Source organism: Ictidomys tridecemlineatus, chromosome 15, assembly GCF_052094955.1.
Source record: "Ictidomys tridecemlineatus isolate mIctTri1 chromosome 15, mIctTri1.hap1, whole genome shotgun sequence".
Lineage (NCBI taxonomy): Eukaryota > Metazoa > Chordata > Mammalia > Rodentia > Sciuridae > Ictidomys > Ictidomys tridecemlineatus.
In genome coordinates, this window is record NC_135491.1 from 46,925,944 (window position 1) to 46,952,380 (window position 26,437).

At 40.9% G+C, this 26,437-nt stretch overlaps 1 protein-coding gene across 1 annotated transcript in view; it reads left to right on the top strand.

The window, feature by feature from the left end:
- The window catches only part of Zfhx3 (zinc finger homeobox 3), a 929,635-nt gene that overhangs the window by 340,395 nt on the left and 562,803 nt on the right, over positions 1-26,437 (top strand). The window contains exon 3 of the mRNA XM_078032605.1: positions 14,574-14,814. The gene's annotated coding sequence lies outside the window, so the exon portion shown is untranslated. The remainder of the gene's footprint in view (positions 1-14,573; positions 14,815-26,437) is intronic.

The following is a 26,437-nucleotide window of genomic DNA, read 5'->3' on the forward strand; positions in this document are numbered from 1 at the left end:
GGGGTGTACATAGTCAGTCCCAGGCTGGACGAAGAAGCTGCTGGCTGGGATACAGGGGTCCTGGAAGGGTCTTCTCCCCATCTTCCTGCTCTATCTGACAGGGTTTTGTTGAGAGCCACAGCGGAAGGGGCCCCAGCAAACTTCCAGCTGATTGGCTCAACTGCCAGGACCAGCTTCCCATGAGCCTCTCTACACCCCCCCACACTCCTCCTGCTCTTGAGGCCGATTGGCTGGGTCGCGTGGGTGGAGCCAAAAGAGTCCCCCAATGAGCAGCTCTGTGGTCTGAAAGGACGGGGAAACAGCCCAATGAGCATCACCGCAGAGGAACCAATCAGCTGGCAGCTGGAAGTTTGCTGGGGCCATGGTGAGCCAATCAGCTGGAAGTTTGCTGGGGCCGCTGTGAGCCAGTCAGCTGGAAGTTTGCTGGGGCCCCTTGGGCTGTGGCTCTCAACAGGGTTTTATTTCAGAATTCAAGTGGGAGCACTTTGCCCTTGGTATTTTTAACAATGAAAGAAGAACAACGTTGTGCATTCCAAAGAATGAGTCCCTTTGCTCCCTCCACGTGGTTCCCAACTCTTACTTCATTTTTGTCTGGTCTCAGTCAGTGTCCTGGAAAGACTTGTGAGGACCCAGTAGCTGTTTCCTATTCCAGGTTCCTTGTGTGTTGTTTCTGTGCACAGAAACAAATCCAATTCAAGCAAATAATGCTGTCATCAGGATCTTGTGCAGGCGTTGGAGGGGAGTCTGCCTGGCCAGTGGAGTACAGTGTTTGAAATATCTTGAGATCTTCAGGAACATTTGTTTTTATTCAGAAGTGTTCATTTGATGTTTTCCTGACCCACGCAGTTTCCCTATGGGCTTAAGCTCCCATTTGTTAAAGAAACAGATGGGGAAACCAGTTCAGTTTGTGTTTGTTTTAGCATTTAAAACAGCTTACCAGGAGATGGTAGAGTTTGAATACTGCAGGTAGCAACACATTATTTTTAGCAGGCGTGCAAGAGAACAGGATCATATGGACAATTTAGAGAGATGGAAGTGGAGACCAGCCTGATTCTACAGACTAAATCAATGGATGGTAGTGGAAATGGATCCCTGTAGTTTTACGGGGGACTCATTTAATCTGAATGGGAGGACCCAAAGGAGGCCCTGGCAGGAGACTCTCATGTGTCTGGAAGATCTTGGTAACTGCAGCTGGTTTCCCCATGTCTCCTATCTTATTTCCACCCGGCCCCAATTCTAATGGTAGTATCTTGGCCCACAAGGCCGTTAATGTAGATTATTGTTATCTGGCCCCTATTCTAAGCAGGGTCCTGGCAGGAAAAACCCAGCACACTCAATGTGTTCATTCAATGAAGAAAGGTTAATAATGTGACCATTTGTAGAGGTGAAAAGGTGAAGGGAACTGACAAGGGAGGACAAAGCGCTTCAGGAGACTAATGAAGAAGAATCATTTTTCCAGGACCTGGTGAGTACTGTGGCTGAGGGAGAGGGTGGTCCCGTCAGGAGCTGTGGCCATAGGTGAAGGGATGCCAAAACCATGAGAAGGCAGAAACTGAGCCAGAGCAGCCAGTACCCTGACCTCCAGCTTCCTTCTGGGCCTTCCCATTGGTCAAACACCAGTGGGAGCTGAAGGACAGATGGGTCTGCAGAGGTTGGTCTTCTAGGATGCAGAATAGACTAGGAAAAGATGGAGGGTAGAAAGTAGGTCAAGAGGGGCAGTTTAGGAGGATGTTGTGATCTGTCCACGCTCAATATGCTGTTTCTGTCATTGGTGGAAGTAGAAAATGTACCCTATCACAGGGGTGAAGCTTTGTGGCTCCATCAAAATCCACCAGGTGGGCAACAGGCTCCAAGGACTGAGTTCTAATTCTACCAAACCATCTAAGTACTCCTCCCTATTGTGCCACCAGAGGGAAAAATAACCAAGATCTGTATCTTTGAGTCTTTAGATGTACCATTTTATAGAGAGAGAGAGATCTGAAAAACTGATTCCTGAAATGAAAACCAGAAAACCTGGGCTTGCATCCCAGTTGGCTATGGAACCTTGGGGAACCTTCTCTGGGTGTTTTCCCATCTGTACAATAAGGAAATTAGGCTAGAATTTGGTTTAAGTCTCTTTTGGCTCCAACATTCTGTTGGTATTTAAGTTAAAACCAGAAGGCTATTAGGAGGCATGATATGCTTATAGAGGTCAGCATCTGAGCCAGTCTCAGAAATGAGTTCATGGAATGGAGAAGCAAGAGGTTGTTCTCAGGTGCTTAGAGCCCTGAACCAACTGAGCATCACATCATCAAAATTGGAAGGCGGTAGGTGGCCTGTCATCATGGAGCAGGCTAGCTCATGGGTTGAAGCTGCTAGATCCTCTCAGATGTCTGAAAACTTCAGTCTTTTCCAGGCTAAGACGAGCCCTAAACATACAGGCAATGTCATTTTCCCCTTCTCCAGGGATGGAACGGAGATTTTGCAGTCTCTCTTCTAGGTCCTACCCAGGGAGATTACTCATAAATCTTTTTTCTTATGATTCCCCTGGAGTGGTCCCCAAGGGTCTCATGACACATAAAGGGTCCCCTGAACCCTCATTTGCCTACCATCACCCAAGTCGTTGGACCTATAAAAAGGGATACACCTGAGGACAAAAGAGGTTTAAAAAGAACAGATCCCCTGAGCAGAGGTCTCTCCTGCCCACATCAACCAGTTCAGAGTGTGAGTATCCGCCCTCAGCCCATTGCTCTACCCACAGAGTGCAAGGGACCACCATGGTCAAAACAGGCCTTCAGAGAGGTGCATCTATGTCCCACTTACCATTTTGTAGGGGGAAAAAAAAAAAACTCCAAAAGCAAAAGCCACACCATTACACATCCATTAATTGTTGACTATGACAACATATCTCATTACCAGCTTTTCCTTAATGAATTCCTTAATAGGTGTCATTAGATGTTAAGTGTTACATTACTTCCTCTAAGGAAAATATTTAAGGAAACTACCATTTAAAAAAAAAAAATTCACATCCTGAATCAGCCCCGAATTCCACCCTCGGCGATCGCAAACCACACTGTCAAGTCCTGTTGATCTTGGTCGTACACACACATTAGTTTCTTTGGCTTCTGAGAAAATAGGTCTCTGAGGCTAGATGCCAAGAGTAGGTGTCCATCCAAAGAAGGAAGCAACAGACTTTGCATTCTAAGAAAGTCACCGGATCCCATAGGAAACATCACCATGATGAGAAATAGATAAACCATCTCAGTTTGTCAGCACCCTGTGTAGGGAATTAAACTCACAACTTCCATGTTAATGATACTTTCACATTTAATTTCCTGAGTGCCACCCTGAAAATGTATCTGTTGAAAGTGGAATTCCACTCCATAGAGCTGTCTTATTAAGCAAAATGCATGTGAGGCTGTACCTGTCACAACAGGATGCTGGAAACTCATTTAGAACTGTAATTTGGAGGTGGGTGGGGGGAGCAGAGAAGATTGGATCTTGTAGGACTATCACTGTTTTCTTGATGTCATTATTACTATTAGTGATTGGTTATTCATTAGCACTAAACACTGATTATTACTATTAATAAGAGCTGTATCAAGCACCAGCAAGGTGCTCTTGGCTTGGCTCATCGTGGGCCATTCTAGATCATCCACTTAGTGGACAACACATTAAACTCAAGAGTGGATGCAAACCAACCCACAAGAAGCCCACCTGGAGTCCCCTCAGGGAGAGTTTCACAGCCTTTATGTCCCTGTGACCCACGTACCTGAAAAGAACAACTTAGAGGAGGAAAGGTTTATTTGGGGCTCATGGTTTCAGAGGTTTTTAGTCCATCTATGGCCAACTCCGTTGCTGAGCCCAAGGTGAGGTGGCACATCATGAGGCCAGGGCCTGGGGAAGGGAAACTGCCCAGCTCATGGCAGAAAGCAGAGAAAGAAAGAGAAAAGGGTCTAGGACACAGCCCCAGGGACCCACCTCCTCCAGCCACACCTCATCTGCCTATAATTACCACCCAGTCAGTCCTTCAAACTAGGATGGACTGATTAGTTTATAGGTCTCAAAATCTAATCATTTCATAGATTCAGCTACCTCTGAATATCTCTGCATCAGCAAAAGCTTTTGGGGGAACACCTCATATCCAAACCCTAACAGTCTTATTTCCTTCTCCTCTTTACCATGCGCTCAGATCAAAATGGAGACCATTACTGGGCAGGTCAGTTGATAAGGTCAGATATTCTCACCACCTTTGAGAGAAACGGGTGCTTTCCTTTAAATATGTTCCACCTTCTTTCATAGTAATACAATTTTGGGGTGTAGAGCTCCTTCCCTCCATCCTGAATGAGCTTCTCCCTTGTTTAAGTCCCAGCTCTCTGGGCCTGTCTGACCCTTGCAACTGAGCCCAATCCCCATGATGTACTACCTCAAGTTTCTTCCCAGTATTCCACTCCTGAAGGTTTGTTTATTTGGATGAGAAAGACCTGTACCAGTCTTTTGGAAAGATCAGATACAAACCCAGATTCCATAGGACGGCTTCATAGCTTGAATCTTTATAAGAAATTTTCCTAGCAGATTTGTCCAGCTCCAGGAAGACATGTGGGCAGCACTGAGGAGCCGAAAGGTAGGCGAGAGGACAAGAGAGCACTCCTTCTTCTGCCAGCTGTTTTATGGAGTCATCTTGTCTTGGGGGCCATAAGGACATGGGTTGATGATCTTAGATTCAGCTACCTAATTTTTTTACCTGTTTTTTCATCATAAAACTTTTCATATGCACAGAAAAGTTGAAAACTCTGTGCATCGAGTACCCATACACTCCCCATCCACATCCAACTGTTAACAATGAAACGAGATGGGTTTATCACAACCCATCCACCTCTTCCTCTCTCTGCTTACCATCAACCCAGCTTTTACTTCTCTTAATTGTATTTCATAGTAAATTGTACCCACCACTACACTTTCCCCTGAATATTTCCTTGCTACTTAAATTTTATTAATTTTTATAAATTCTTTTCTGTGTCTGTACAAACCCATTTCCCTGCAAAGAAGGAGAAAAGGAGCCCTAGAATCATGGCCTAGAGTCCTGCATAGGCTCCCACTCCTTGCCCAACTCCCAGTAAATCCCATTACTCCTGTGACTTCCAAGGCAAAAAGACCATTCATTCCCCTTTGGCCAGACTCTTTAGAGCAAAAGACACCTCTATCCTTCTCTACAGCCAACTCCTCCTCCATAAAACTCCACAGGGAATGCGGCCTCTCTTTGTTCCATCCATGGGGCATCTGGTCAGATACCTGTCTAATCCCATCTATGTCACCCGCAAAGCCACTTTACCTCTCCTTGCTCAATGCTCAGGCTTTGCCCTGAGCCTTTTCCCTGGTGTTCCCTGTGGTTACAACCCAGGCCTTTTCAGAGCTCCATCTCACACCCCCCCCCCAACTCTCTGGAAACCCTGTGATTCGAGACCTCCTACAGCTGAAGAGGGAATGGGGTCACTATTCAGATTAAGTCCCTGGTTTTCCAGCAATAAGACAGGCACCTCTAGGAGTTAGTTTGATAAAAGTTGTAGCCGATGGAAAACTGATAGGGTGCCTGGACACTTTGCATGCCATTCCCTCAATTAAGCCCCGCAATGTCCCTTCAAGGTAATAACTTTTTCTTCATTTGATGGATAAGGAAATAGGCACAGAAATGGCAAATAACTGAACTGAGCTTGCACAGCTAATGAAGGTCTTCTTCTGCATGGAGGTGTTGTTGTTTTGTTTGTTTTTGTTTTGTTTGTATCAGGGATGCTCCAGATTGAAAGCATGAGTTTTGTGGGGAACAACGTGGGTCTAGAGCTTTATGGAGCTGTAATCAAGTTAACATTTTCATGTTGCTGGGTTTGTTTCTCATGACAGTGTTTTTTACATCTTCAAACCCCAAGAGTACTCAGGCACCTCATTTTACCACCCTTTTTTTAAAGGGTCCTGGGCATTCATCTAGTCTGAGAAACTGGGCTTAGTGGCTGGGAATAGGGGTGGGAGTGGTACCTGTCCCTCTCAGTCTGTCCTCTCTTTATCCCCATATAGACCTCTCGGACTATAGATTGGGGCTGTTTAGGTGAAACTGTTTCATAACAGTGCATTTGGAGTAATTCTCTTACCCATCTCATCTGTCCTTTGGCTAGAAGTGGAGCCAGGCAGGGAGAGGGCTTGGGGAAGGGAGGAAAACAGAAGTTGTTTTCCAGGCAGTGGAATGGCAAGAGCAAAGTCAGAGGCCAGACCTCATTGGCAGCTTCTGGAAGAGCAGAAGGTGTACAACTCGGAGGCAGGACTGAGCACGCGTGGGCAGTGCATCTGCAGAGCTTCTCAGGCCAAGCCGGCAGGTATGGACGCTGCTCTTGGCAACAGGGAAGCAGAGCAGGAGCAGACGAGGAGGCCCTCAGGGTTCAACCTGGGGGAAAAGGCCAGGCGGCTTCCCGGATGGGAGCAAGGGGCACAGGCAGCCTGGGGCTGGGTGCGGGGGAAGAGGCCCACCAGGGAGACAGCCATCTTTCAGCCACAGGAGAGAGAACACAAGCCCCAAAGACCACTCGGCCCTAGATGCAGATTGTAGCCATTTTCCCTCTGAAAGCAAATTGTTGAATTCTCTTCTTGAGCTTCAGTGTGGCTTAGGTTAGATGTTAACTCGGCGCACAGAGATCACACTCAGGGGATGGTTCTCTGCTCCTCCCAAACACTGGGAGCATTTCTGCTCCGCTCTGGTCTGAGCTGGGGAGCTGTTGACAGCAGAGAGCGAGATGGCTCCTGGCCCCACATATGTCACCCCTCGTGCATTCGTCCCCGCCTTCCAAGGAACCTAAACAAAATCTTTTGAGCAGTGGCTTTCAGCGGGTCAGGGATGGACCAAGAAAATGAACTTTTCCATTTGGACAAAGGAAAGAGGAGGAGAGAGGAGACCAGAGGCAGGTCTGGGACTAAGTTGAACCCCAAGCCCCTTGGCGTGACCAAGCCCCAGCACAGCTGTGACATTAGCAGCCGGCATTTGAGGCACAATAATAATTCTTCAGATCAAAGCAGCTCCGTCTTTAGACAATTATAGTAAAATTGAAGCTCTCCTCTAAAAGAAACACATGCTCTTGTGTTTGCCCCCTCCCCCTCCTTATTTTATTCTTTATGAACAAATTGGTTTTCAGGGCTATAGAAAGAACCTATTGGAAGCTTAAATTCTCACTGTCTGCCCAGGGGTGGATTGGTAGGGGTGAACATGTAACATCTGAAAGCTGACTTTTTTTTTTTTTTAAATTGATATCCAAGAATAAAAGAGAGAATAGTAGGAGAAGCTGATCAGGAATGAATAAAGTCTCCTTTTAAGCTGAAATCGCCCCCTCCCCCCATCTTCCCTCCAGAAAAGCCGGACTGTAATTGCTTGCAATCACTCGGCACAAATTGTCTGTCCGTGTTTGCTTTTTAATTTTGTATAATCTGGTCCATTTCGCTCTCTCTGCCTTTGAGCTTAACCTCTCTCTCCCCTCTCCCTCCCTCCCTCCCTCCCTCCCTCCCTCCCTCTCTCTCTCTCTCTCTCTCTCTCTCTCTCTCTCTCTCTCTTCCTCTTATTCAATCTCTCTTTCTCTCCCCCTCTTCTCTTTAATTCTTCAGGACTGTTTAAAAAATTAGTAATAATCTCAGCGTTATTTGATGGCTTTTACTAAGCAAAGGCACTTAGAGGGGGGAAAAAAACCATGTGCATGCACTCTGCATCCCTGTAAATGTTCATTTCTACATCCAAAGGATCTTAAAGCACTAATACCATTCCTTAAGGCAAGGGAGAGATTTTAATAAATAAATAAATAAGTGGACTGACCCCAAAGTGAGGGGGGGGGAGAAGGAGGAGGGGGGGAGGGGGGGAGAAAAGGAAAGAGAAAAGGCCAGAACAAGAAAAATGACAGCTGACCCCACACCATTTCCTGCAGGTTCCGGGGTACGCAGCTCCTGGTGCTGACACAGGGCTCTTGCTCTTAGTCACAGACACCCCTTCTGTGCAGCGTGATGCAATGTCTGTCCCAACCGGGGCTTCCCTTGCTCTTGTGCTTTACTCACCTGGGGACCAAGTCTAGAAGACACATCAGTCATGGATAGGGAGATTCCCGAGGGGTTTTAGATAATGGGAAGTGTCCAGAGAGAGAATCCTCAATAGGCAGAGAGAAGAAGCCAGAAGGAAAAGAGGTGAAAGCAGGTAGGTATAAAGAGGAAACAGACCAAAAGGAAAAGCACACAATATGCCAAAAACGATAGGCAGCTGTGTATTTCCCTTCTATCAGCACCATATACTCTGTTCTTCAGAAAGTCAAATTAGATAGCCCAAGAATGCACTTTAGTAGAGCTAGAGCCATGTGGCTCAGTTTGAGTTCTTTCTTGCTTCTGATCTGTACTGTGTGACTTCTCCCAGCTTGCTTAGCTTCTTTGTGCTTCAGTTTTTTTTTTTTCTGTAAAATTGGGTGAGTAGGTAATCTTCTTGGGATAATTTATATGAACCAACAAATGACAAGTACTTGGCATAGTTTAGGGATTCAGTAAATGTTAACTACTAACTCCATTCAGTTTGATGGCCAATCATTTAAGATATCAGTCAGAATATAACCAGGGAAGCAGATGCTATGAGCACAGTCTATCATTATTATTGTTTTATTTTGTAACCAGTTATTGGTTATTTTTGCCTAATTTATAAATCAAACTTTATCATAGGTGTATATGTATAGAAAAAAAAAGTGCACAGGGTTCAGTGCTACACAAGGTTTTAGATATTGACTGGAGGTCTTGTGATATAGTCATCATGGATAAGGGGGACTCACTCTGTTCCAGAATAAGGAATCTATTATAGGGATCAGACTTCACCCAACTGTAGGAGGAGATGGGAAAGTAAGATCCCGAAGGAATGCTGGAGAATCACCGTGACCCAAGGATCTCAATGGGGATTTCTAACAAATGTCTAACGAAAAATTAACACCACTTCAACCCAATTTCAGTTTTATTTTCTAATTCATTTTATGAAATTAATATCCTGATATCAAAATCAGGCTAAAATGGCACGAAAGAATGACAACTACAGATCCATACCCTTGATGAACATAGATGCAGAAGTTCTTGACAAAATATTAGCAAATAGAATTCATCAATACATTAAAAAAAAGTGTATACTATGACCAAGCCAAATTTATTCCAAGGTTTCAAGAATGGTTAAATATTTTAAAATCAATCAATATAATTCACCATATTAACAGGCTAACAAAAAAAAGAAGAATCACATGGTCATATCAATGAATGCAGAAAAATCTTTTCACAAAATTCAATGCCTATTCGTGATAAAAACTCTCAGGGAAATATAAATAAAGAGGAATATCCTCAACTTTGTAAAGAGCATCTACAGAGACCTACAGCAAACAGACTTCATGGCAAAAGACTGGATCAGGAATGAGGCAGAGGTGCCACTTTACCTCTGGTCCCAGGTAGAGCTGGACAATCAAGTCAGTGCAGTAAGGACAAAAGATGATAAAAATAAAAGGTGCACAGGTTGAAAGGAGCAATGGTTGTCAACATAGAAAATACCCAGGATCCTGCAAAAATAATCATAATAAAATCTCATAGAATGGATAAATGAGTTCAGCAAAGTCATAGAACACACGATAAACATACAAAAATCAGTTGTGTTCCTACATACCAGCAAGGTACACATGGAAACTGAATTTTAAAATGCAGGGAAATTTATAATATCTAAAAAAAAGTGCTTAGGTGTAAATCTACCAGTACATGTATAGGACTTATACACTGAAAACTACTAGATGCTGAGAAAGGAAGTCAAAGATCTAAATGAACACAGAGACATATTTCGTAGATGGATTGGAAGACGCGACACAGGGAAGATGTCAATTCTCCTCAAATTGCTACGTAGGCTTAACATAATTCCTATCAAAATACCAGCAAGATTTTTTTTGTAAATGTAGGCAAAATTATTCAAAAACTTATGTGGAAAGACAAAGGAACTGGAATAGCTACAATTTTGAAAAAGAAGAACAGAGTGGGAGCAAATCAATCTACCTGATCTAAAGACTTATTATATAGCCAGGGTAATCAACACTGTGTGGTATTGTCACACAGATCAATGAAGAAGAATAGAGAGCCCAGAAATAGACTCACATAAATATTTCCAAATGATTTTTGACAAAGGTATAAAAGCAATTCAATGGAGGAAAGAGGGCCCTTCAGAGCAAATGTTGCTGGTACAATTGGGCAGCCAGGGGCAAGCAAAAAATGAAATTCCACCTAAGCTTACACTGTATACCAAAATGAGCCCCAAGTAAGTAACAGTTAATGCAAAATCTACCACTATAAAACTTTTCAGGAGAAAAGTAAGAAGAATGGGCAGCAGTAGAGTGCTCGCCTAGCATGTGTGAGGCAATGGGTTCAAGCCTCAGCACCCCATAAAAATAAATAGATAAAATCAAGGTATTGTGTCCAACTACGACTAAAAAAAAATTTTTTTAAAGTAAGAAGAAATTCTCAGGATCCAGAGCTAAGCAAAGATTTCTTTGACTAATACCCAAACCATGACCCATAAAAAGAAAATTTGATAAATTGGACTTCAGCACAATAAAACAGTTTCTCTACCAAAAAAAAAAAAAAGAAAAGAAAGAAAGAAAGAAAGAAAAAGCCTTAAGAGAAAGACAAAGAGCCAAGCTCCAGACTGGAAGCAAATATTTGAAAACCATATAACTGGAAAAGGACTAGTATGGTGACTATATAAAGAACCCTTAAAGCTCAACAATAAAAAAATTTAATTAGAAAATAGGCAAATGGTATGAAGGGTCATTTCACCAAAGATGATATAGAAATTTCAGATAAGCACAAGGAAAGATGTTCTACATTGTTAGCTATTTGGTAAATATAAATTGAATCTATGGTGAGCTGACAACATCTAAGGCTGGCAAGAGTATAGAGAAAACAAATCCTTCATAGATTGCTAATGGGAATGTAAAATGATACTACTTTAGAAAGTTGTTCAGGAGTTTTAAAAAAGAAGAAATATATATATATATATATGCAATTACAGATGATTCTCAACTGGGATCAGATGCCAGCAAACCCATTCTAAGTTGAAAACAAATCTAATGCATCTAATCTACAAAACATCACAGCCTAGCACACTGGAGGCTAGCGGTTGTTCACTCTTGTGACTGTGTGGCTTATCAGCAGCTGTTTCTCACTGCCAGCGCCCAGCGTCACGGGAGGGTATAGCACCACATCATTAACCCAAGAAAAGATCAAATTTCAAAATATACATTCCATGAGGTGTGTATAGCTTTGTTTTTGCAGCATTTTAATGTTGAAAGATCACAAGTTGAACCACCATAAATCAGAGATTATCATACACAACCCAGCAGTTGCACTCAGGGATGATTATGCCAAAGAAACAACAACTCACATTCATAGGAAAACCTATACCTGAATACTTAGAACAGCTGTAGCCATAATAGCCAAGAGCTGGAAACAATCAGGATGTCCTCCAATGGATGAGGACATCCATCAAATGGATCACTACTCACCAATAAAGAAGAAGCCACTGTTGATACATGCAACAACTTGGATGAGTCACCAAAGAATAAGGCTGTGAAAAAGCCAGTCCCCAAAGTTTATATGCTGTGTGATTTCTAGTTATGTGACACTCATGAATTAACAAAGTTACAGACAGGAAAAACAGATTAGTAGTGGCCAAGGATAAAGGAGGACATAGTAGTAATGGAGGGGAAGGATCACTAAAAAGAGTCATCAGAGAGATGGTGATGATCATGGAGCTGGTCCACGTCCTGACTACACCAGTGGTGGTGAGACCAGAGTTTCTCCTCTTCTGCTGACAGGTGGGGACTGTGAAATGTGTTGCAGCTCTAATGATAGGTTATGCTAGGGTTGCAGCAGACTGTAGCAGCCGATTGCCTATTTCTTCTTTCTGGGTTCATATTGCCCAAATTCAAAAAGTGAAACCCATAACCGAGAATGAGTGAGTGTAAGAGTCGCATTTATTCAAATATGAACAGAAGCAGAACTTCTGCAGTGTGAGAGGGGACCCAAGAAGGGTGGCTGCTTGGGTGTGCCCGTCTAGTAGCACGTGGTCAATGGTATTGGTCCAAATTTATCCTGATCGGGATATGGAAAAGTACCAATGCTATTGGTTCGTCCTGCAATCCCATTCGGGTCTTCTGTTTTCCTTCAATGGTTGGGAAGCACGAGGTTGAGATGGTAGGATGGCGGATGCTCCGGAGGTTCTGAGCTACAGTGCTGTCTGGGGTAGGCATCAGCATCAGGCCTGGGCCTGGCCACCTTGGTGCCACAGATCTGCCTACCCTGGTTTTCCCCGGTGCTGGCTCACGGTGGTGCCTTGGGTCCTCCACATCTCAGGCCCCAGCTTGCGTGCTGAGCTCTAGGCAATGGCCCAAGCTTTGCCACCTGTGCTCCAGCCAGCCAAAGCCACTGATTGGCCTCTCTGGACCACTTCACCAGAGCCTTCCAGCAGGGACCATTGGGCTGGCTGTGCTATTAGGCTGCCAGGATCCATGTCACCAGTATCCTGGCTGGAATAGTTTTGGAAACATTATCATTACAGGAAACTAGGTAGAGTGTACATGGGATCTCTCCATATTATTTCTTCAAATCCAGCTGAATCAACAATTATCTCAAAATGAAAAGTTTAATTTAAAAAAAAAGGTGCTCAATGCCTCCAGCAACTCCATGAACTTTTCCATATTTAAAAATGTAAATTTTTGTGTTTTTTAGTCTTCTTTATAGGAATCAGTTTACTTGTTTTGTCTCAAATATGTGTCCATTCCGTCATCTTTCTGTCATGTTACTGATACCCATCAGCAGAGCAAATAGGTGTGAGAGAAAGTGAGGAGAGTCCAAAGCTGATGGACAAATTTGATCAGCTCGGGTCAGCTTGGGCAGGCAAGTCTGTGAGAACATCAGAGAGGCAGATATTTAGTCTCCCTGTTGTGGACAGGTTTCACTTGCTATAAATATAAAGCCAATGGACATATTTCAGTTATATTGATTACTTCATTATTTAAAGCAGGACAAAGTAGAGTTTATAGAGCTGGCCACTGAAGTCATCTTAAGTCTTTTACTAAGAAGGAAAAATATTATTTAAGAAAAAAAAAGGTGATATAAAGATTAAGGATGAGGAGTAGGAAGAGACAACCCAGAGTACTATCCAGGAGCCCAGGAGCATCAGATAGAAAATAGGAAGGCCAGAGAAGTTCAACAGTCACGGGTCAGAAGGCAACTACAAGCAGACTGACATATCCATTGTGTGCTAGGCCTTTCCTCACATTCTCTCATTGAGGTATCACTATGAGCACTCTAGCTTTATGGGCAACTGAATGAGGTTCAGAGAGCTCTAAAAGTTTTCCAGGGCCATTCTGCTAGTCATACACACCCAGGTGGACAGAAACATCCCATAATACAATCATCCCCATAATACAATCAAAGCCAGGGACTGTCCACAAGGAAGGTCTGGACCTCACTGTTGCATACAGTGGTGCTTCTTTTTGATACCTCTTGACCCACCAGAGTGGTTTCTAGGGAGATGCTACCCTGTGAAATAAAACTGTCGGTTTTTTCAATGAAGATTCTCCAAAATTGGAAGAGAGCAAAGAGACATTGTTTAGCAGGGGAAGGCGCAGGAAATAAGTGTGGGTCTTCCAGTCCTCTCAAAAAAACAAGTTCTAGCCACCCTCTGCCCATGGTGTCCTCTTCATTTCTAACCTAAAGCCATCCAAGGCCTTCCTTCTACCTAGATGTTACCTCAAGTCTTTCTCATCCTGGAGCCCAGGGTCTTCCATGACACCACGCTGAAGGGGGTTTTGAGTTATGGGACAATCTGTCCACTGGCCAATCAAGTATTTTGCCTGGAATGCAATTATAAAATCTAAAAGGGAGGCAAGGCAGAGAATTACCAGTACTTAATGTGTATGCATATGGTTTTCAATCATCAGAGCTTCATGATTCTTTTTAAATAAATACATAGCTAAATGCAGCTTGATTAAATCTCTCCATCCAGATAGGAGGTAGAATGACATCTGGATCCTATTCTCCAGGTCTGGGCAGCTGTTTATTAATTTTGAGATTTTTGTCATTTTCATCTTGACCTTGGGGCAGCTACTTTTTAGAACTGAAACAGAAGAGAGAGAAGTTTGTAATTCTGAATGGCACCCATTTTCTACCATCGATGACTGTGGTGTCCATCGGGACATGTTTTCCTATATCATGGTGGTCTCTAGAGAAAGTAGCGTTTGCCAAGGAGCTCTGGCTGTTGTGGATGGCTTCCTATTGATATAGCCCCTGTGACACCTTGATTTGTCTTTATCTTTCTTTGCTCTGTATAGTGTGGAGGGTGTCTCTGTCACTACATGGGCATTCCTACACTACAGGAAAAGATAAGAAAGAAGAAAAGGAACGAAGGATGGAAGCAAGGGGGAAATCTCTTCCATTAGCAGATTAATCTCAGTCTCCAGCCACTTCATAAATTTGACACATTGAGAAAGCTCGCTTTTTTCTTTCCTTTCCAGGGACTCGAAAAGTGAAATAAGGAACATGTATAAAACATCCCTGTCTCGTGACCCTGTTGGGTTCTCAGGAAAATGAACCCATGGAAGATGGCATGGCGGACATCCTAGCTAAGGAGGCAAAGGACTACTAACTCTTGGGATGCCCTCTGCCAAGCACTGACCCCTGTTCCTGTTGGGAGCTGTTCAAGGACAGCAAGCCTGGTTTCCAAGGCTGGAGGAGTCTGAAAAGCAGTTTTTCCAGGTAAGTGATATTTCTACTTCTGGTTCTAAGAAATCTAAAGAACAACAACAACAACAACAACAACAAAGCAATGTATTATGCTTTGTCAAGGAATACCTGGGTGGTAGGGCTTAAGCCACAGGTAGGTACAGTGCTCAGAGAGGTCCACGAACTCTAGTTGAAGGGTTTCACCAACTGGGCCACTCCTGAATCCTCCCCAGATTAAACCAATTCCCTCTGTAAAAAGTAGATTGCTACCTGCTTCTTAACAAACAACGCTTTGGGTGGTGGGTGGGGGGGGGACAATGTTTTTTTTTTAAAAAAGGAAGAAAATTACAAGTATATTTTCTCCTGACACAGTTTTAAAAGCTGTTTGTAGCTGATTTACAATGCTCAAAGTATTCAGCTTTTCATTTGAAATTCTAATAAGTCCTTTGAATGGCTTGGAGCTTGTTGGAAAGTAAAAGGGATGAAATGACTTCATTGAACTGTGAGGTTTTGCTTCCTTCTTCATGGACATCCAGGTATCTCTAGTTCTCACCTTGCACCTCCTTTACATCCGGGGGATGTTCTTGAGTTGATACGGGCAACCAAAGCACATGTGGAATGGGAAGACTATAGAATCATCCCATATGTTCCTTTATATGTTACCACTGGGGACTTTGTTTTCCACACCTTGATTAGCATGTTCCTGTGATGGGCTGATAAATTGGATGAGTTATCATCTCCATTCTCCAAAGAAATCTTCCTCTTTTCCAAAATGCTTTGCATATGAATACAGAGTTCCTGGGAAGGGTTTTGAGCTCTCAGATCAGAGGTGTTATTTCTATGAACTAAATACATTCATCTTTGTTCCAAATGCAACTGATTGATATAAAAACCAGACCTGCATAGATCTTTGTTCCTATCAGGGGGTCATGGTCCAATTTTATGAGCTTACTCCATCTGTGGTGGACATGAAACAAGGCCATGATGGTTAAAAATTATAAAACACAGTCATATTGAAGTTTACAATGACAACTTCCCTTTGTAAGTCATTTAAAAAGTAGCATTTCCTGGGCATGCAAGTTCTTGAGTCTTGTGGTCTGACCTTGAAAAACATAAATCAAGGCCTAGTTTTCTATAGCCTTTTTTTTTCTTAACTGCCTAATGTTCTAATATCCTAGCTCTCCCAACATTGTATAAATGATGGAAACTCTTGAATATTTGCATAAAGCTTTAGAAGATTTGTAACTGAAAGGATAAGATGTAATTTAAGCAAGCAGATTGGTCTTTCTTTGGTGATGTTAGTCTTCTCCTTTTCCTTTGCCACACACACTATTTGGGGAGGGCTAGGAAATGACCTTCTAGTTAGAAAAGGAGACAATCACTGAGAAGGCTCAGAATAGGTTGAAGAATAAATAGAAGGAGAAGAAACGGAGACAACTGTCAACAATTGATCTGAGAAATATGGCTGAGTAAAATTTCGAGAGACACTGCTGAAGTTGGTAGATCTAAAAGCTCCATTACTGTGTTAGTGAATTCAAAGAAATTTCATTTCCTAAGCTGAAACCCTCATGAGATATTTATTCCCTGGAGATTGGCAGCAGGTTCAGAATTCCTGATGGTTTTATGAAGCCTGTTGATGATGAAAGACCCCACCCAATTCATATCATCTATAAAAGAATTGTAGAGGATTTTTTTGTGTGGATTTTCTCTCTAGGATAAAAAGTATTTAGTACTTGAGATAAAAGCAAAGGCATGGCCAGCCTTTTATTCCAGTTTACTATCATTGCCTTACAAATCACCCCAAAATGCAATGATGTAACATAATAATGCTGTTTTGATGCTCAGGAGGTCTGTGGGTCAAGAATCTGGATGGTGCACATTGGCAATGCCCCATGTCTGCTCCACATTGTAGAGGGCCCTTCTGGATGGCTCAGAAGGTAGTGCCATCCAAAAGGGGCAATTCAGTCTACAGACACTTCCACATGGAATCTGGGCTGGACTGTAAAGATGTCCAAGAAAGCTCCTTCACACGCATGTCTGGCACCTGGCTGAGGGTGGCTGGGATTCCTCTGCCCTCTGAAGCAGCCTCTTCATGCAGCTACCTTGAATGAGACTTCAAAATGTGGAACTAGCATCCCTTCAGAACCAATGTTCCAGATCAAGGGTAGAGGAACCTGCTGTCCTTCAAAAGCAGAGGCCAAATTGTCACAGAGTTACTTCTTCCATGTGACAGAGCAGTCCCAAGCTGGCTCAGACTCAAGTGGGTGGATCAGTGCACTCCACCGCTCATTGGTGGAATCGGGCAAACAATCGGTGGCAGACATTCTGAAAATAAGCAATCACATTGGATTTCATGTTCAGAGCGCCAAATGGCAACCCAGCAAATCAACCATTCTACCTATCGGCAAACATCTCTGCCACCAGTTGTAAGTAGCGTAAGTAAAACAAATGTGATACTGTGCTCTCAGGGTTTACAAATTGACAGGAAACACACACACACACACTCTCACACACACACACACACACACACACACAGAATCATGCTAAATCCATCCAAATGATAGGGCATGATAGAAACATGCAGCTAAGTGGACCAAAGTTGGTCCAACTCTCAAAGACTGAATAAGCAGCGTCTGTTTCCAGTGCATTTGTAGAAAAAAAAAATAGCCACTGGCAGAAAGACAGGGGCTTGTGGTTACTTCAGAACTGAATGAAAGTTCCTTGCCCCCAAGTCCTCACCCCACTTGAAGTCCTGAGGCTCAATCTCAAAACATCCATGAAGGTACAGAAATGTAGCAAAAGGAGGGCCACCTGACTTTTAGGCTTCACTTGGGACTTTGAGAATAGGAACTATTTTTCTAGAATTAGCATTGGGAAGAAATGATTCTACATCAAAATGCATTGACTGAGAGGCAATTCTTGGCTTTGTTATCTTCAACTGTATTTTCTGGCACCTGAGCAAGTCAGAGAAGCGATTTCACACCTTAGGATTGTTTGTGGGCATGAGATTTTTAAGTCTTTTCACTAGTTAGAAGACCTCATTATATTTCTAATGTGATTAAAAAATTAAAATAGTGATTTTTATATACAGATGTTGATGAAAGATGTATTTTAAAGCAGTAAATTAAAATCTCATTAATATTTCAGCGAGAGTATCGCGTGCTTATCTGTTTCATCTCTATTTTTGACCTATGGCTTAGAGTTCACAGCATGAAGGAGACGGTGAAATCTGCTCACCATAAAATGTTAATTATAAGTAAATTACAGCACAAACGTTCAATCAGCCACATTAATTCTACATAAAGTGAATTATTGTAGCAGAAAATTTTGAAATGTGACTGAATTTTGTAATCTTTAGTCTCCTTTTTTTTTTTTTTACCTCTCACACTAACCCCGATTCCCATGTGTGTTTATTACCAAAACTCTGAGTTCTTTTCAGAGTGTCAAGCTCCTTCTACTCACAGTGTTTTGAAAGTTAAATACAGTGAGCAGCCCCCATCTCTCCAAATGATTCTGAAGTGCACAGAAGTCTATTTGCCCCATGGCAACTTCAATGAAATCTTTGATATTTTTTCAAGCTGAGAGTTGGTTCTTGGAATGAAGGGTTGGATATGTCAAATGGAACAATTCTCTTCCACAATATGATCAGAATGCATATATGTGTGTTGTTATTGCTATAATTGTAATTTTCTCCTGGATTTAGTTCTGTTGTCAAGTTACAAACTTAAAAATTAATGCTTTTATTTTTTTTTTAAAGCGATGGATCTTTCATCTGGTCTCGATTCTTAGTCAATGGAGAATTACTTAAAAATCAAACATCTTATCCAAAGAGTAATATCCAAAAGAATAACTCAGAAAATGCTTGAAAACATTTGTCATTAGAAATAGGGGTACTGCTCAGTATAAAAAGAATATTTAATGCTGTTTGGTACAGGATACAAGAGAAGCCAGAGATTTTTGCAAAATGCAAGGGGGAAAAAGACCTTTTCATTACTTGGTGCCACTAATAGCCACCTGAATTCAGGTAGCAAGTAGTCTAAAGGAATTGTGCAGTTGTCCTCTGTTCTAAAGCATTCTGTGGTGCGTCTGGCCTCCATCTTTCCCCTTACCAGGTCTACTGCATCCCTAGTGTAGGCTGGAAATGTGGGTCACACTCTGATCATATGTCTATTGTGTTCGAGTCAGAAGGGACATAGTCTCTCCTGGTCTTGTGCCACCTGGGGCAACCATCTTTGCTCCGGGAACCTGCTCTCTGACTTCATGAGAACAGTATGACAGTGGAACACAGGGCAGGGCATGGGTACTGTTTGCCTCCAGCATCTGGTTCCTGCAGTAAAGCCCTGTTTTCCCACTGAGGAAGGCAGTCTTTGTTCCCATAGATAAGCCATTCCACTTAAGACTCAGGAAACTCAACAGAAGGCTAAAGCAGCTAAGGAAAATAGAAGCGCTTTATAGTGTGCATTAATAAGGAAAATGGAGAAATGGGAATCATCGTACTATTAAGAGAAAAAGACTCCCACTGTAAGAGGGATGAGAGAAGGAATTTTCAATTCACTAATGGCAGAAGCTGTTAATCTGCAAATGCGTGCAGGCATTGGTGAGGCCTCCTTTGACATGCTCAGAAAACCTTGAGGATTAGAATATCTGAGAGTCAGAGATCTGGCACCATTAAAAGAAAAGGAGCATCCACTTCCTCAGAGGCTAGGTCTTCTAAAGAAAATAGTAGAATTCAAAAAAAAAAAGAAAAAAGAAAAGAAAATGTGGTAAAGTTGAGTGGTGGTTCATTTAATTTGAAACTATACACAAAATTATGAAAAATGCATAAAAATGATTGTGACGCTTTTATTATCATTTTCTTCCCCTTTGTTCTCTGCCTCAAATTCTCAGTCTGAGTTCGGGATTGTCTACTTCTACTTTAGTTTTCTGTCTTCTAAAAAAAAAAATCACAAACATATCCACAGCAGGCTGTTTGACAGAATGATGGCTTGGTTTTTATGAAAACGAGACATGTTCACTATATAACATTAAAAATGGTTAAGTACCCAAAAAAAAAAGAAAGAAAAAAGAAAATTTCACTAAAAACTTTCTCCCTCCAAAAATAGTCATCTTTAGATTTGGTCAACATTTTCCCAAGCATTTGTTTACCATGTCTATATAAAAGAAATAGCAACAGAGACAGAGAAAAACTGAGGCTCAAAGAAACTGAGATTTTAAAAGGGATTATGGTGATTATAGTGACTAATACGTATTATTTACGTGAAATCGGATAAGAGAAAAGATTTTAGGTGTCCTCAGCCACATACATACACACAAAGAAACACACATGTATGCAGATAGTAACTAAGGATAGTGACCTCATTTGATTTCAGTAGTGACTACATATACGAAAAGCAAATCATCATGTGTATAGCTTGAATATATACAATTTTTACTTGTCAGTTAACTTTTTAAAAAATAGTTTGTATGGCAAAGATCAGAAGTGCTAAATTTAATGATACTGAACTTTGTTAGATTAGAATTATCAGAAAATTCATGAAGGTGAAATTGAAGGAATTTCTATCTGCAGAAGATTTTTTCTTTCATCAGAATGTGGATTTTTAAACAATCTACCTCTGATTAAGATGAAAGATCAGGAAAAAAACATTGCCTACATCTATTTGTGTTTAACTTCATGCTTTAGAATAAAACCATATAAACTAAGAGCCTGCCTAAAAGTTGAGAGAATTAGCACAACTGCCCAATGTCCTTCCTCTATCTCCTAATATTTCTTGATTATTGTTTTATTTTGTCATGGTTTCTGACATTTATCATCTTGTTCCAAAACTACAAATGCCATATTTTGTCATATATAAAAAAATATTTTTTTCAATTGTAGATGGACACAGTATCTTCATTTTATTTATTTTTATGTGGTTCTGAGGAACAAACCCAGAGCTTCACACATGCTAGGCAAACACTCTACCACTGAGTCATAACCCCAGCCCATTTTGTCATGCTTTTATAGTTATATTTTAAAATAATGATTCAGTGCTCAAAATTTTAGATCCAAATTCTCTATTTTTCTCATTTTTGTATTTTTGATTGATCTTCTAGATTTTTATCTTTAAGTAGAATTTTTCCTTTTAATATTATATTAATTGACATAATAATTATAAATATTTATGGAGTACATTATGATAATTGAGTACATGTATACAACATAGAGCACTTAACTCTTCTAAAAGATTTATAATGTCTTGGTGCTTTGAACTCCTCTCTTCTAGTTCTTCATAAAATATTATAACACACTGTCATGAAATACAGTAACACTATTATGCTATAAGACATTAGAACATATTCCTCCATCTCTTGCATTTTGATAGCTGCTACCCAACCTCCCTCTATTCTCTCTCCCCATCCTTTTCCTAAACTCTAGTGGCTACTATGCTACTCCATTCTCTGTAGGAAGAATTTTAGGTTTTTTAATACTATATTTTTATTTCTTGAATATCTGAGAATGTTATTTGCCTCTTTATCTAAGGTGCATTAGGGAAGGATTAAAAGCGAATTAAAAATAAGCAAAAATAAATGTATAAATAAAAGGATAGTTTATTTGGGTATAAAATTTGAAGAACCATGCACTCTTTTCTTCAGAATTTTGTAGACCCTTGTTTATTGTGTCTAGACTCTTGAGTAACATCCTTTAATCACACCATTGTATTGTTTTGCTTCCTTGATAGATAGTGCCATATTATCACTTAAAGAATCTCTCACTATTGTAATTATATTTAAATGTCAACTTAAATGAATATTATATGCTATACAGCATACTTTTTTTCTTTAGAACATTGTAAATATTGATTTATTTTCTTTTTTTTTTAGATTAAAGGTTGTGGTGAAAACAGAGATTTTTCCAAATTTTCTAAATATAGAGAACTTGATTATTCTTCCTGAATAATTAAAGAATGTTTGTTTTATCCTTTAAACTCAGAAACCAGGATATCCTCAATATATCCTAGTTTATAACATTTTTTTCCCTAGAATAAACTATACCCTTAGGGGGGTGTGTGTTCTTCTTTTAAGACAATTTTTTTCACCTCTTATATAGCTCAATTTTCCCCATCAGTTGAATTCTCTGATCCAGGGACATTGATTATTTTTTCTTTTTTAAACTGTTTTCTTTATTACTTTACTTTTCTTTCATCAGTAAGTTTCCCTCAAGTTTTTCCACTGTGTCAGTAATTCTATTTTCAGTCATGTTTATTCTGTTTCCTGTGATAACTTATTTATTAGTTTTATAATGATGTTTTGATCAATCCTCAATTAGTGTCCTAAGCTCCACAGTCTTTTATTTTTGCACAAGTGTTATTTTAATAGCTTGCCATTTAACACCTATTTCATGTCATATAAATTATAGCATGAAATACTCAAAAAGAAATTTGATTTTCCATGGGTTATATCTTCTTCAAAAAAGGTGTTTCATCTTTCTCTGGCATACCTCATTCTATTTTTATGTTCTTTTTCTCATCCTTAATGAGCAATCTTTTGGGATCCTGACTTCATGGAGGGAAGTTTCTTTCTAGATTCATTACCCTGAAAGGGTTTTAGGCATTAATGTCTGTTCCCTTACACAGAGCAGGGCTATGAAAGCCAAAATTCAAATCTGCTGACTTGGCAAATATCCTCAATGGCAAATGCCTGTGATTTAAGAACTTTTTTTTCAATATTCTGGAAATTTCTTTGGTTTGACCAGTTCTTTGATCTTACAATAGTTTCTCAAAGCATTTAAAGTATTTTTGCTATTTGATCTGGTGTTTTCAGTAAAGAGTTTAGTCCGAAAGGATTCATTTGCCCTTAATGAAAATGGAATTCCCTTCATTTTGTTATTTATGCATTTGTCTTGTTCTTGTTTAACATATGGAACTCTATGCAAATCTTCTCTTTGAGCTGATAGATGTTGGACAAATTCTTGACCAATTTCCTGCTTAATCTGAGACCTGTTTTCTCTTTGCAAAAATTTAATGTGGGGCTGGGGTGTGACTCAGTGGTAGAGCGCTTGCCTAGCATGTGGGAGGCATTGGATTCGATCCTCAACACTGCATATAAGTAAAATAAAGATCCATTGACAATTAAAAAGAGTATATTTTTTTAAAAAAGTTTAATGTGTTTGATTTTATATACTCTGAATCATTTGGGAGAAGGAATGTTCTGAGAGGCTGCTATCCCAAATATCAGAGATTTTGATCTTTCTCCTGAGAGTGTTTTAAATGTCTTTCATCAGGTTTCATTACACCTACTTGGAAACAGCTTATTATCCCAAAGCCCTCCCTCCAACTGAGCCCAGGCAGTTTTCCTGCCTCTAACAATAGTCTGAAATCTTATAATGCTAGGTGGAGGGCTTCTCTTCTTGAAATTGCTTTTCTTCCTACCAGCATTGTGCATCGCTATGAGAGAATACCTGAAATAAACAACTTAAAAGGGGGAAAAGTTTATTTGGACTCAGTTTCAGAGGTTCCAATCCATAGTCTTTTTGGTGTCTGGCAATGCAGAACATCCTAGCAAGGAGCTAGTGGTATAGGAGGCTGCTCATCTCATGGCAGCCAGGAAGCAAAAGAAGAGAAAGAGGAGGGGCTAGGGTTCCAGTGTCTCCGTCAAGGACATATCCCTGATAACCTCACTTCCTTCCATTAGGCTCACCTCCTCAAAGTTTTTCCGTATCCCAGTAGAACTACAGACTGGTGATCAGATTTCAACATTTGAGCCTTTGAGAGACACATAAGATCCAAACCATAACATGACCCAACCCAATGCCTAGGGGCTCCTTCAGTTTGCTTCTCTCCAACCTATGAGGGATTTGGGGGGAAATCCTAGGTATTTTCTTTATTCCTTTCTACCCATTGTGGGGTTCAGGTGTAAGACTGGAAGACGCCGCACTGCACTACACCACATGACACAGATCACCAAGAGGTTCCGCTTTATTGCAAAAGGCTGTGGGTTTACATAGGTCTAAGGAGATCTCGGTGGCAGGGCTGAGGTAGATAACAGGTCGCCCGTTTATTGGCAAGCTCTTCCATATGTCAGTTCTGGAGCCCAAGAAGTTAATTCTAATTGGGGCTAAGGCTTCCCACCAGCAGGGTTTGAACGTTGGCGCCGGCGAGAACATTTCGCACCAGTGAAAGAAACAAAGAGGAGAAAGAGGGTCGTTAGACGCCATGCTGGGGTTTTTCTCTGGGGTACTGCTGCCCTTATATGTTTTCCCAACACAGGGTACAATATAAAGCAGTATTGTGGCATACTAAAATTATTTTCCTACCCTTACCCAGCTGATACTTTTTGAAATTTGTGGTTGAGGTTTTTACCATGTTCTTTGACCATTACTGATGCACCATATTTTCCTGATTTTTTCCCCCCACTACTTCTTGTTCCTTTTGTAAGGATGCTGGAGCAGGAAGAATCTTTATCCCAAATCTATTTCACCATCTTCCCCTCGAATCTGAGGTTTCACATTTTAATAGCAATAGTGTTGCTACACTGAACCAAATGAACAGCAGAAACAGACCCAGAGACAAATATTCAAGTAGAAGTCATCTCTTTATAAAGTGATCCTAGGTTCTATGAGAAGTATAAGCAAAGGAAGAGAGAGAAGAATGCTAATAAACAGCAGAGTATCAAGCAAGTTGCCACTGTGAGCAACAGGTAGCTGATTTCATGAGCAAAACCCAGGGAAGAGTGTACAAGATAGGTACAAGATAGGCCTCACAATTGCCCCACCACCACCACCACCAAGAGAAAAGAGAGCTGGCGAATTTATACACTGATTCCTGTTCTTCATTAATGGATACCAGTACCCAGGTGTGTTCATCGCCTCGCTTCCTACCCATCACATACACAGGATGTGCAGCAGCTTTTGAGGTCACAGCTCTCAATGAAACACAAGATTCCAAAATTGGGAGTTGGGCTACTGTGCCTGGAGATGATAAAATCCATGGAAGGTGACCACTACATAGTATGTAATTTTGAATTTGGGGCACCTTGGCACTTGGGTAGAGTAAGAGAGGGAGGAAGCAGGATCTCCTCAGATGGTTCCATTTGGGTAGTCTCTTACTTGATAACAAGTATAGACCTTAGCCAGTGATCTCTTCTAGATGGTGTCCTTATCACATCTCTTCAAATTTAATGAATGCACCTGTGTTAGCTTTTCTTAGCTGTGACCAAAACATCCAGCTAAAACAGCTTAGAGGAAGAAAAGTTTACTTTGGCTCAGTGTGTCAGAGGCGTAGTCCATGGTTGGCAGGATTTATTGCTCTGGGTCCAAGATGAGAAAGGGGTGAGGAAGGGGAAGGGGAGGGTTCGGAGGGAGAAGGAGAGGGAGAAGAGAGAGCCAGAGACAAAACGTAATTCCCAAGCATGCCCTCAGTGATTTACTTCCTCTAGCCACACCCTACCTGCCCAGGCCACTCAGTCATCCACTTAAACTATTAACCCATCATATAGATTATTCACTGATTAGGTTAGAACTCTTATAGTCTAATCATTTTACTTCTGACCATTGCTGTATTGTCTAACATGAGTTTTTTTTTTGGGGGGGGGAACACTTTATATCCGAACCATAACAGCACATATGCAAAAAATCAGGGGGATTGTCTTAGCAGGCCTTAGAATGAGTAAGGGGGAGCTATTTTAGCTTAAAAAGCTGGAAAAGCCAAGGGATACACACATACAGAATTATATATGTACATACACATAGAAAATTATATATATGTATACACATTATATATACACACATATGTAAATTATATTCATTACACTGTTGTCTTTGTTATCCCTGGAGGATTAGTTCCAGCATTCCCCGCAGATACCAAAAATCTCAGATGTTCAAGTCCCTTATATAAAATGACATATTATTTGCATATAACCTACACACATATTCCCATATACTTTGAATCATCTCTAATTATTTTATAACTACCATAATGTAAATACTATGTAAATAATCGTTATGCTTTATTATTTAGGGAATAATGACAAGAAAAAAAGTCTGTACATGTTCAGTAAAGATACAATTTTTTTAAAAAAAGTTTTTCATCTGCAGTTCATTGAATGTACATCTACAGAACTCATGGAGATGGAGGACCAGCTAGATATATGTATGAAAAGATTTCTATAAGAGGTGAGCATAGGTGAGGGGGCATAGACATAATAAGTGTGTATGATGTGTGTTTTATGGGTGCTGTCTGGACACTCCACTTGAGAGTGTTAAGAGTGTCACTCGGTTATATCCCCATCAGTTCCTCTCTGACACACACCAAAGGATCTCATAGTTCTTACGAAGGCCACCATACAAATCTACTCACCTAAAATCCTACTTTCAAATAGCCCTCTTTTACAAAGATATCATACTGAGCTTAGTTTTAGAAAGGGCATGACTTTTGACTGCTATGTATGTCATATATTTGAATGGAGTCCCACAAATCCATCCCTTTCCTCTGTGAGAACGATCTAACCTGGTGCTTAAAAAGTAGTGAGTGACATTAACTCTGAGAGGAAAAAATTATAAAGATCTCCAAGCTCATTGGCTAAAGTGGAGAGAAAAATTATCATTGACTACAGTGATATCAGAGGATGCCAATCAGCTCTTTTGCATGTAAAGTATATGTGGAGAAATTTTATTTTGATA